Raw genomic sequence first — 12,149 nt, 5'->3', positions numbered from 1 at the left:
CTAGCATTAATATTCTGGCCTTCAATTCTGTCGTGTCCAGGAATTGGTATCCAAGCGTCATTCCAAATGTTTATTGTCTTACCATTGCCGATTCTCCAACCCAATTCGTCCTCCAAAAGGCTTCAAGCTCCCCAAATGCTACGCCAGGTATAAGAGGGGCAAGAACCTAACCTTTCACTCATAAAATCTCCCTACAGATAATATTTAGCTTTTAAAACACAAGCAAGTAAACAATCAGGACTGGTAACAAGTTTCTATCATTGATTTGCTAACAAGGCTATATTAAACTTTGAAATATCCCTAAAACCAATCCCCTCATATGCTTTTGGGTTGCACAATGTTTTCCAATCACACTATACCTTTGTTAGTCTTTAGATTTCGCCACCAAAACCTGCACATAAGGTTTTCTAATTTACGACAAAATGAAATTGGTAAAGCAAAACATTGCATGGAATAAGTCAGAATCGCTTGTAACACGACTTTAATGAATACTTCTTTTCCACCTAAGGAAAGATTATACATACTTCATACATGCATTCTTTTAATATTTTTTTCTTTTAAATCCACAAAAGTATGTTTCTTGCACCTACCTATCATATTAGGCAACCCTAAATGTTTTTCTGGATTATTTGAAGTATGCACCCCCAATATGTTTCCTGTTCGGCTCTTAACATCATCACGAACATTATTGCTGAAGTAAATTAAGGACTTATCAAAATTTACTAATTGGCCCGAAATTTTTTTGTACTCATTCACTATTTAATTTATAGCCAATGCTCCTTCCATTGATGCCCTTCCAAACATAATACTATCATCTGTAAAAAATAGATGTGTAATAGGTACCCTGTTTCTTCCCATTCTAGCCCCTTCAATTCTTCTTTCTCTCCTTGCCAAATTTAATAATCTAGAGAAGCCTTCAGCATATATAATAAATAGATACAAGCTTAATGAGTCCCTTTGTCTCAAGCCTCTCAATAGTTTGAAATCCTCCTTACGAATAACATTTAAAATAACATAATAAGAGACGCTTCTCACACACTTCATAACTAATGAAATCCATTCATCACAAAAGCCCAGACTACTCATCATTTTTCCAAGAAAACCCACTCAACTCTATCATATGCCTTGTTCATATCAAGCTTTAAGGCTAATGATCCTTCCCCCTTTTTTTTCTTTTTTTTGAGCGAATGTAGTATTTCATAAGCTACAAGGATATTATCTAGTTTTTGCCTACTTGGAACAAAAGCACCTTGTGTCTCATCTATGTATAGTTTCAATGCCTTTCTAAATCTATTCACCACCGCTCTTGAGATGATCTTATAAATCATATTGCATAAATTGATGGGTCTAAATTGTACCATATTTCTTAGGGTAAGGACTTTTGGCAACAAAACTATATTTGTTTTGTTTATGCCATCAATATCCTTCCTGTTATTCAATACTTCTAGACATAATTTCTTAACATCCTTCCCACAATATGCCAAAGTTTCAAGTAGAAGAGAGCAGGAAATCAATCCATGCATGAAGCTTTGAGAAGGGCCATTGATTTTATCGTCTCCAACACTTCTTTCTCTGTAAATTTTCTCATAAGCTCCTCGTTTAGATTTCTGTTATACAATGTTGGATATGGGCTATTAAGTTTTCGCAATCCTGGAATGGCTTGGATGCAAACAATTCTTTAAAATAACTTGTTGCAAGTTGGAGTAGCGCCTTTTCTCCTTCCACCACGACGTCGTTCTCATTCTCCAAAACCTTCACTGTGTTTCTTTTTATTTTTTGTGAAGTAAAATTATGAAAAAAAAGAGGTGTTGCGATCTCCCATACAAAGCCAATTCGTTCTTGTCCATTGCTCCCAAAAGAGCTAATCTTTATCAACTTCCATGTTCAACGTTAGTTTTACTTCCACTATTTCTTCTAATAATCTCTTATTATTAGGATCTTCTTTATTTAAACAATCTAGCATCGTCTTTAATTCTTCTTTTTTCTTATGATGTTTCCCTCTATTTCCCTTCGCCCAAGTTTTCAATTACTTCCCCAACTCTTCAAGTTTCAATGGTACATCCAGCTCCTGAATTGTCCATCCTTGCTTTACCATATTCTCAAAATTTTCCTCTAGCATCTAATCTGCATTAAAATGGAAAGAAAAATCATCATGTCTTTTGAGACCTTTTCTAGCCCCCACTGTGTCAATTAGAATCGGGCAGTGATCTAAGAAGCTGTAGGCTAAATGTCTAACTGAGTGATCCAGAAATTGCTCCCACCAATCTAAATTAGTAACTCTTCTATCCAATCTTTCCCTTATGTTGTTATTAGCTAGCTTTCCTCTATCCCAAGTGAACCACTAGCCTGAGAAACCTAAATCGTTTAGGCCACAATCATCTAAAGCTTCTCTAAACGCTGCCATTTGTCGATTCTCTATTAAGCGGCCTCCTTTCTTTTCAAAAGAAAACATTACTTCATTGAAATCCCCACTACTAACCATGGCATCTGAACATCTCCATTTAATTGTCGTAATAGATTCCATGACTCTCGTCTTTGGTTCTTAACTAGGGATCCATAAAAACCTGTGAATCTCCAACGAGCAACCCCACTTCTTTCATCCACTTCCACATCTATATGCGATTTGGAGAAACTTTTTAATGAAATTGAAACCTCATCTCTCTAACCTAATGAAAGACCTCCTCTAAATCCTTCCGTGCTTACATCTATCCCATTCAAAAAACTACACTTTCTTCTTATGGATTCCATCTTCCTTGAATTAACTTTTGTTTTTATAAGAAATAACAGATAATGCTAAGCTTGTCTCAAGCTGTTCTTGAGACATCGAACTATTCGTGGTGCCCCAAACCACGAATGTTCCAACATAAAGTTTTCATTGCGACTGGTCGGCCTGCTTTCTAGCAGTCGCCGATAATTTATTGGTAGATTTTGTCTTCATGAAGTTGTTATTGGTAGATTCGATTAGTCTTTCTTCTAGCTCAAATTTGTCACCCTTTCCATCCTAAACTCTCTACTATCCCTATGGCCATACCTTTCTACGGTTTTGCTTCTATTAATGCTTAATATTGTGCTTCTCCCTTTTACCTAAACAACTGCCTGCCTCCAAATTCGTCCTCTCACTTTCTATCTCCACGCTTATCACAACTCTTTCCCTTCCTGACCAACTCTTTTGGCTCCTCCCTCAACCATCTGCTTGGCATCAGTTCAGCTCTTTTAGGAGGAGCACGTAAAGAGATATCCCAACCAAATTATTCATCTTAAACTCCAATTAAGAGGTGTAAAGGGAAAAAAATTTCCCCATTCCCTAATCTTCCATACAAAAACAAAATAACGATAACTTTTCATATTGAAAATATGCATGGGTCGATTTATCCTTCCCATATACGATTTACTTTCTTCTTCTCAAAGGGTTTCGAACATCCAACCTAACTTGTATCTTGATAAACTTCTTGATCCCTCTTGTGACGATTGTAGCAACATAATCCATAAAATCACCTACGAAGTTCCCTAGTTCCTTGTCATTCCCTCTGACATACATCCTAGAGGCAAGTTATGTATTTGGACCCAAAAGTTTGTATTAAATAATGGGACTTGAATTGGATCTTCTCCCTTCCTTAATCTATGAAAAAGGACCAAATGTCTATTAAAGAACCAGGGAATTCCATCGATCACCCTATTTAGGTCTAATTCATTATAAAATCGGAACAATATTCTTTTATCTTCAATCTCTGAAATCGTAACTCCTTCAATTGGGTGCCAGAATTCCGCAAAGACATTCATTAACGAAGGAAAGTGAACAACACTATTAGTAAGAGCTTTCCTTATCAAGCACAAATTGAAATCTTCCTCAATTCCTCTTTTTCTTCGACATCTTACACTAGATCGTCCTCTTCATCAGCCAATTTTAAATTAGCCAATTCGTCTTCCATATCCATCATCTTTCTCTTTGAGTCTTTAATCAGACTATCCCTGTCTTTGAACTATCTAATCGTAGATGAAGAAATCGGGACAAAAACCCCTAAACCTGCTACTGTCGGCAGAAGAAAACAAAACGAAAAAATAAAGAAAACCTAACCTGCCACTTGAGCATATAATGTATTATTTAACCTATGTTTGCATAAAAATATTTTAAATTCAACATTAATTTAAGTAAACAAAAATACTCATTAAAAATAAAATATTCACAAAAATAGTCAAACAAATAATATTAAATACTTTTTTAAGCAAATGATATTAAATATTTTAAGATGAAATAAATTAAGGGTGAGTATTTGATATAATGACAATGTACTTTTTCTTATATGTGTCTCTTTTTCTTAAATATTTATTTTTTAATATTTTACTATACTTTATAAAAAATTTTGACGAGTTTAAAAACTCCACTAACAATGCACCAAATAATTACTCATAAGTTAATCCATTTAATTAATAATATATCAAATCAAATCTTAAAAAATAAATGATAAAAAATTAGAATGCACAAATAGAATGTTTTCAATTTTATCTACTTTTATAAATTTTTATAAGATCAGGTTAGCGGTTGTAGGGCTAAATTTTTAAATATTATTTGATAGCTTTTCAAAAAATATTCATAAATATTTCTGGAACATTTATTTTTTCAAATAAATAAAAATAAAAAACTTTTGTATAGTTTTTTTCAAAAAATAATTTTTATATAATATTTTTAAGTTATTTTTATTGTCTTAAATATAAAATATTTACTTTTATATCATAAAAATTAAAATTTAATTATAAATTAACTTAAAAAAATCAATTCGACTAACTGATGTTTTGCTTGTGAACACCTTTGCTATAAACTTTAGTTTCTTTTTCTCAGCCTTTATGTGATTGTAGCTGTCAACTTTGATCATTAATTACTTTTAGCAATATAAAAAGGTATTCAATGGATTGGGTCATAGGTAATTCTACTAATGGGGTCCCTGTGGATGTCACCAAGTGATTTCATGGAGTTGTAACCTTTTATGTTGAAAAATATTTGGTGTATCAAATTTGAATTGAATAAATTTGTCATTAAACACTTCATTTACTAGGTTCTCAGTTCAGCTACCGGAATTTTTTTAAAAAAAATTTGAGGGTAACACTCGCCATTAAAATTAACAGTTCATAACTCCTGATAGTTTCTATTCTATACGTTTGGCATGGCTACCTACAAAAGGGAATGGATATAATGAACATGCTAGGTGATGGGAGATATGCAAACACAAGAAACATAGAGGAATATGAAGAAATCTTGAAAATATACCAAAAGCGAAAAACAGTAAAACTACAAAACTTACTGCGCCATGGATTCACACTGGCGTTCTATCTGAATAGTCACATGACTGATATTGTAATCTCTCTTGATGTAATCTATAACCTTGTTCAATACCATGTCAGCATCAGCTTCAGGCTTAATTAATACATGGCAAGCTAATAACACTTTACCAACAGTTATAGCCCAATGTGCAGTTCATGTATGGCAACAACCTCATCCATCTCGCATAAACCCTTCTCTAGCCTTGTGGCATCGATTTCTCGGGGTGTGCTCTCCATAAGAACTTCCAAAATGTTTCGTAGCATCCTGATGGTTGTTCCCAGCACAATGATGGAGAACACAAGGGTGCATATCAGATCAATTATTTTCCACTCAGGCTTGTACCAAATAATTGCTCCACCAATCATCACTCCAATACTCTGAATGGAATCCCCAAGACATGAAGATAAGCCCCTTGTACGTTGATGTTCCGTTCCTTCTTCTGAGGTGCTTCACTTTCTGACTTTTTTTCACTATTCTTAAGCAAAGGCTCTAGATGGTCAGCTTCATGTGTATGATGATGATGGTCATTATCTAGTTTAGAATTTGAGCAATGATCATGGTGGTGGTGGTGGTGATGGTGAGAAGTTATACTTAATCCGTGATTACGTGGTTCACTGTCACGACTATGACTATGATCGTGGTGATCATGATCATTCCCACCATGGCCATGATTATGGCCATGGTGATGCCCATGGTCGTGACCCAACAGGAGAGCCATAGCAATATTAACAACTAGACCAAATGCAGAAACTGCAAACATGAGAAAGCCTTGAACTTCACCAGTATCATGGATAAGTCTAGCTATGGCTTCATAAACAAGGATGCCAGCTAGAAGCCATATCATCTGGATGGACACAAGGGCACCAAGAATTTCAATCCTGAAGAATCCATAAGATTGACGTGGAGTTGCCTCCCACCCCGATGCCCAAAGGGAGAAAAAGGAGATTGCAAATGCTGCAACATCTGACAAGAGATGAGCTGCATCAGTTAGGATTGCAAGGCTGTTGGCTTTAATGCCTCCAACCACTTCTACGCTCATAAAGACAACACAAAGCACTACTGCCATCAAAAGTTTACGCATAGAGGCTGTACGTTCCTTAGCATCTTTAGAACTGGTTTGAGCATCATTAAACCCACATGGTGCGCCTCCACAAATCGTATTTCTTCCCAGGCTTGTCTCTACTGCTGGGACATCTCTATGTACTTCAATTATATGTCCTAGTTCAGAGTTTTGCGCTTCCATCTGAAAAATAGTATAAACAACCACAACGAGAATAATTTATTATATTCACAATGACTTGAAAGATATTGCAAAATAAGAGGTGAATGGTCAAAGTAATTAAGACAGCTTAAGTCTTGTGTCAACAAAATATTGCGTTATATTCACTTCCACAGATACTCTTCATATCTCTCATCAAGCACATGATGCTTAAGCGCCCTCCTTTCCCACTCTTCCCCATATGACAAAACGGTACCCTGCCCACAATATGTAGACGCCTAATAGAAGTTTCATTTCACCATTTATTTAACCAAAATGCATTACTATAGAAACCTTAGATTACTAAATCCTTTCTTATGCTTCTCATACCCAATTGCTTCAAAATGAATTTCCCGCTTCATTGAAAAGTGGCAAAAATTGCTAGCGTAGCTAGTAATTTGTTGTGTCAAAGGAGGAAAAAAGAAATGGAAAAAAAAAATACCATCTTCAGTATCAGGTCATTGTAAACACTAAAGACAGCAGGGAAAACTGCAGAGACGCAGGTGTTAGGCAAAAGGGCACCATTGATGGGAGATTTATGTCGTAATGCAGAAGATTTTCGATAATGGAGATTACTTAAAGGGCATTAGAGTGTATGTTTGAGTTCCTCTAAAACTCTATCTGACTGCATATTGCCTAGTGTTTGTCTTTCAATTATAAGACAGCCATATATGTTAAGCCTTGAAACTCTTTTATTAAAAAAGGGGACAAAAATAAGAGGGCAGAGAAGAATTATTCAAGTCTTCAGATTCTAAAATTCTACTGAAGAATCAAAAACAAACTCAGCAGCATACATCACAATAGCATCCCATATTTTATTTGAAAGAGAAGAAAAAAAAATACTTCACAAGGCAGTCTACAATAAATAGTTTTATATACATGCATGCATAAATACACCCATAAATATACTTGTATGTATCCATGTATATATATATATCCATATTGTAGCAGTTTTAAATACTATGATCAAATAAAGATGAAAAGAAACTCCAAACATAATCATTCACAATCAATTTCAACGAAAAAGATTTAGTCATTTACAGCATGGAAATAAAGAATTTTCAAAGAAACCCAATCGAATAATCAAATAAAAGAAAAAAGAATTACCTTCTTTAGTCGTTCTTCGTTTCCGCTTTGAATTACTGCAACCTTTTCTGGCAACTAATAAATCCCTAACGCAATATAGAAAAAAAATTAAATTTCTATATATATAATATATATTTCTTTTTTGCGTACCATAAAGAATGAGTAAACATGAAAAGAAAATTTATACAGTTTTTAATATTGGTGTTCGAACTTCTAAGGGAAAACCAGTTTTTATATTCATTATTTTCTGGAGAAATCGAATAAAGTTACCTTCAATCAAAATGGTTTCTTTCAGGATCTGGGAAAAGTGGGGAGAAAAAGATAAAACCCAGATTCCTGATATTCGCTGCTATAAAAAAACAAAGTTGAAAAGTAAGAAAATGAAAGAGAATAAAATAAGACCTTGGATTGGAGTAATCTTTGAGGTTGTGAAAGTTTTAACAATGGCAGTGGCTCCACCAGATTGCAATGAAGCAAAAGGAAAAGAGAAGAACAATTCTTTTTTGGTTCAAAACTAGGAGCAATTCTTAATAATTCTGAATTAAGTACGTATTTATAGGTATAAATTTTGAAGACGGAATTTGGAGTAGCTGTAGGAACAGTGTTAATTTTTTGTTATATTTTTATAGCTTCTCCCTTTAGGGTTTGTTCCTATTGGCTTATATTGTTTTTTGCTTTGGAATTCATATCATTATTAAATGTGAATGTAATAAATAAAAAGTTATCAAATTTTTATACTCCAAACAGAACCATATCTTAAAATTTAAAATAAATAAATAAATAAACAGCTGAATACTAATTTAGAGTTGAAACATAAAAAAGGCAATTTTTGGCACAAAGATTTGTTTTCCTTTTTTGTTTTTGTTTTTTTTTTGCTTTTTGGTACAAAGATTTGTTTTCCTTTTCTGTTTTGTAGTCGGTAATATTTATAAAATTTATCCTCCAATATTTTTATTTTTATTAATTTAGTCAAATCATTTCTTTAACATAAATGTTTATTAAAATATTAATTTTTTAATGATATTGACTTAACAACCCACGATGATACCGAAATGAGTTAGAAAATGTTAGTACAAATCTCTGATTAAGAAAATCTCGAACACACGAACGGAACTCAAACAGAAAAAGAAGAAATCGGATAAGGCTCCAAGGCGTGTACCAAGCGACTATTTTTAAGGTTATATTCGCCCCCACCTATCTTCGATGTGCAAACGAGTTTCAAGCAAATTAACCTTGAGGATACAATGAAGCCAATGACTATTTGCCAATGATTATTTGCGTTTTTCATTGACAAGAATAGTCCACTAAACACTAAGTAATATATAACAATAAATTTAATTTCTATAAAGAATTTTTGTAGTAAATCTTTATAGAACAATCTAATAATATTAGAAAACGAGGAAGGATATAAAAAACTTTTATAACTAGTTGGTGTGATTTTCAAATGAAATCTCATTCCTATTTATAGGAATTTTCATGTCTCTTCATAGTGACATCTTTCAATAGGTGTCTTTATGAATAAATAAATAATAATAATTATTCATTTAATTTTATAATTGTTCAAGTAATGTTGTTTGAATAGTTATAAATATTTTTTCAAAAATCAAATGATATAACTTTTGACCAATGATAAAAAGATTTATCTTTTGATTAATTACACTCATTCACTTATAGTTTTTGGAATACTATAAATATTTGAAAATGTTCCAACAATCTCCCCCCATTTTCAAAATATTTTAGATTTTGATATTCTTGGCAATCAATTTGTATAAATGAAGGTGTCTTATGATTGAACCTTCACCTAGTGAAAATATGTTAAAGTTAATCGAAATTGAATGGTAGACTAAGCATTGAACCAACTATTCTATTTGATTAACTGAACACATCTCACACAATGATTTCAACATCGGTCATGCATAGTATCTAGGGACACTATTTTGGCCATGTGTCTGTGTCCTTTTTTTCACAAGTGCTATCAAAGTCAAGCTCTTGTGCTCCTAGAAGCGGCCACACTTCCACTCACATAGGTAGATCCCATCAAGAGTGTTCCTATAATTATAACACTCTAACATATTTATGTTATATATGGGTCCATTAAGAATACATTACTCATCACTCCCTTATCATTACGGGTACCTAGCACTTTAATCTTAGGATGAGTTTATTTATAGTGCTAACAGTCACATACTAATGATGTACTTTGTCTCATTGAACTCAAGACTTGACGTTATACTAAGCATTAAGTCGAGTTTCCATAGTGGATGACTCTAATTAATGGGCTTGAGTCCCATCCCTTTTGAGGTCTTTTTTACTGCATCTCTAGCAAGACTTTTTGTTAAAGGATCTGCCAAATTTTCATTTGACCTCACAATATTAATAGTGATCACTCCATCAAAGACTAATTGTCGGACATAGCTATGTCTTAATCCAATGTGTCTAGACTTTCCATTATATACTTGGCTATATGCCTTTGCTAGAGTAGTCTCATTATCATAACGGATAGAAATAGATGAAATTGGCTTAGGCCATAAAGGTACATCATAAAGAAAATTTCTTAACCATTTTGCTTCTTTAGATGCAGTGGCTAATGCAATAAATTCTACTGACATGATGGAATCAGTAATACATGTTTGTTTATTGGAACCCCAAGAAATGGTTCCTCCACTAAGAATGAAGATCCATCCACTAGTATATGCATGATCTTCTAAACTTGTAATCCAACTAGCATCCGAATAACCTTTTAAAACTAGAGGATATCCATTATAACACAATCCATAGTTAATAGTTTTCTTAAAGTACCTAAGTACTCTATTCAAAGCTTGCCAATGCAAACTACTTGGATTACTTGTGTACCTACTTAATTTCCCACCAGCATATGCAATACCTGGTCTTGTACAAGTCATTATGTACATAAGACAACCAATTAGACTTACATATTTCAATTGATCAATTTTCCTACTAGTATTAGATACTAATTTTATTTGAGGATCCATGGGTGTAGATGCTGGTATACAGTTGAAAAGATCAAACTTTTTAAGCACATTTTCAATGTAATATGATTGTGATAAAGCTATAGTGCTTTCATTTCGGGTTATTTTAATCCCAAGAATAACATCTGCTACACCTATATCCTTCATAGTAAAGTTGTTTGACAATAATTTCTTTGTGTTTCCTATTTGTTCCAAATTCGTGCCAAAAATGAGCATGTCATCTACATATAAGCAAATTATGACACATTTTCCATTTTCAAATTTGCTATATATGCACTTATCAGATTAATTTATTTTATAGCCATTAGTTAAAACAACATCGCCAAACTTTTGGTGCCATTGTTTTGGTGCTTGTTTAAGTCCATATAAAGATTTAACAAGCTTACATACCTTATGCTCCTATTCTAGAACAACAAATCCTTCCGGTTGTTCCATGTACACTTCCTCTTCCAATTCACCATTTAAAAATGCAGTTTTAACATCCATTTGGTGAACAACCAAATTATATATAGAGGTAAGTGATATTAAGAGTCTAATTGTAGCAATTCTTGCTACTGGAGCATAGCTATCAAAGTAATCAATACATTGTTTTTGTGTAAAACCTTTGGCTACCAACCTTGTTTTAAATTTCTAAATAGTTCCATCAACCTTTATTTTCTTTTTGAAGATCCATTTACAACCTATTGGTTTGGAACACGGTGGAAGATCAACTAAGATCCAAGTTTGATTTCCCATTATTGAATCTATCTCATCATTTATTACTTATTTCCAAAAAGTAGAGTCTTGAGATTTCATTGCCCCTTCAAATGTAATAGGATCAGATTTCATATTATAACAATAATGTATCTTATTGTATATACTTTCACATTTTCCTTCTACGTAAAACATAATGAAATCTGATCCAAAATATTTGACCTTTTTAATCCTCTTACTTCTTCTTAATTCTTGACAAAATTCATCATTATTATCAATTTGTTCCAATGGAATCTCATTTTCATTTGAAGAATGAATCAATTGTTGTGGCTATAATTGTCTTGAAATAGAATTAAATCTATTTTCATCAAAAATAGCATCTCTTAATTCAATAACAGTATTAATTGAAATTGAATTATTTGGTTCAATTACCATGAACCTATATGTCTTGCTATTATGTGCATATCCTATAAATATGTATTCAATTCCTCTTTCAACTAACTTTTTACGTTTAGGTGTTGGAACTTTGACAATAGCTGTACATCCCCAAACTTTCAAATAGTTAAGGTTTGGTTTCCTTTTCTTCCATTGTTATAGGGGGTTATTTTAGTTTCCTTATTAGGAACTCTATTCAATATATGACAAGCTATTAGAACAACTTCTCCCCAAAAACCTTGTCCAAGACCTGAATATGATAACATTGAATTTACCATTTCAATCAAGACTCTATTTTTCCTTTCAGCTGTATCGTTTTGTTGTGGTGTGTAAGAGGCTAAAACTTGATGGATAATTCTAGTGGATTCAA

At 33.0% G+C, this 12,149-nt stretch overlaps 1 pseudogene; it reads right to left on the bottom strand.

Moving 5' to 3' along the window:
- Positions 1-5,241: 5,241 nt before the first annotated feature.
- Positions 5,242-8,271, bottom strand: LOC107950126 (metal tolerance protein 1-like; annotated as a pseudogene).
- Positions 8,272-12,149: the final 3,878 nt, after the last annotated feature.

This window comes from Gossypium hirsutum, chromosome D03 (assembly GCF_007990345.1).
Source record: "Gossypium hirsutum isolate 1008001.06 chromosome D03, Gossypium_hirsutum_v2.1, whole genome shotgun sequence".
NCBI lineage: Eukaryota > Viridiplantae > Streptophyta > Magnoliopsida > Malvales > Malvaceae > Gossypium > Gossypium hirsutum.
This window is presented reverse-complemented; position numbering and strand designations above follow the sequence as displayed.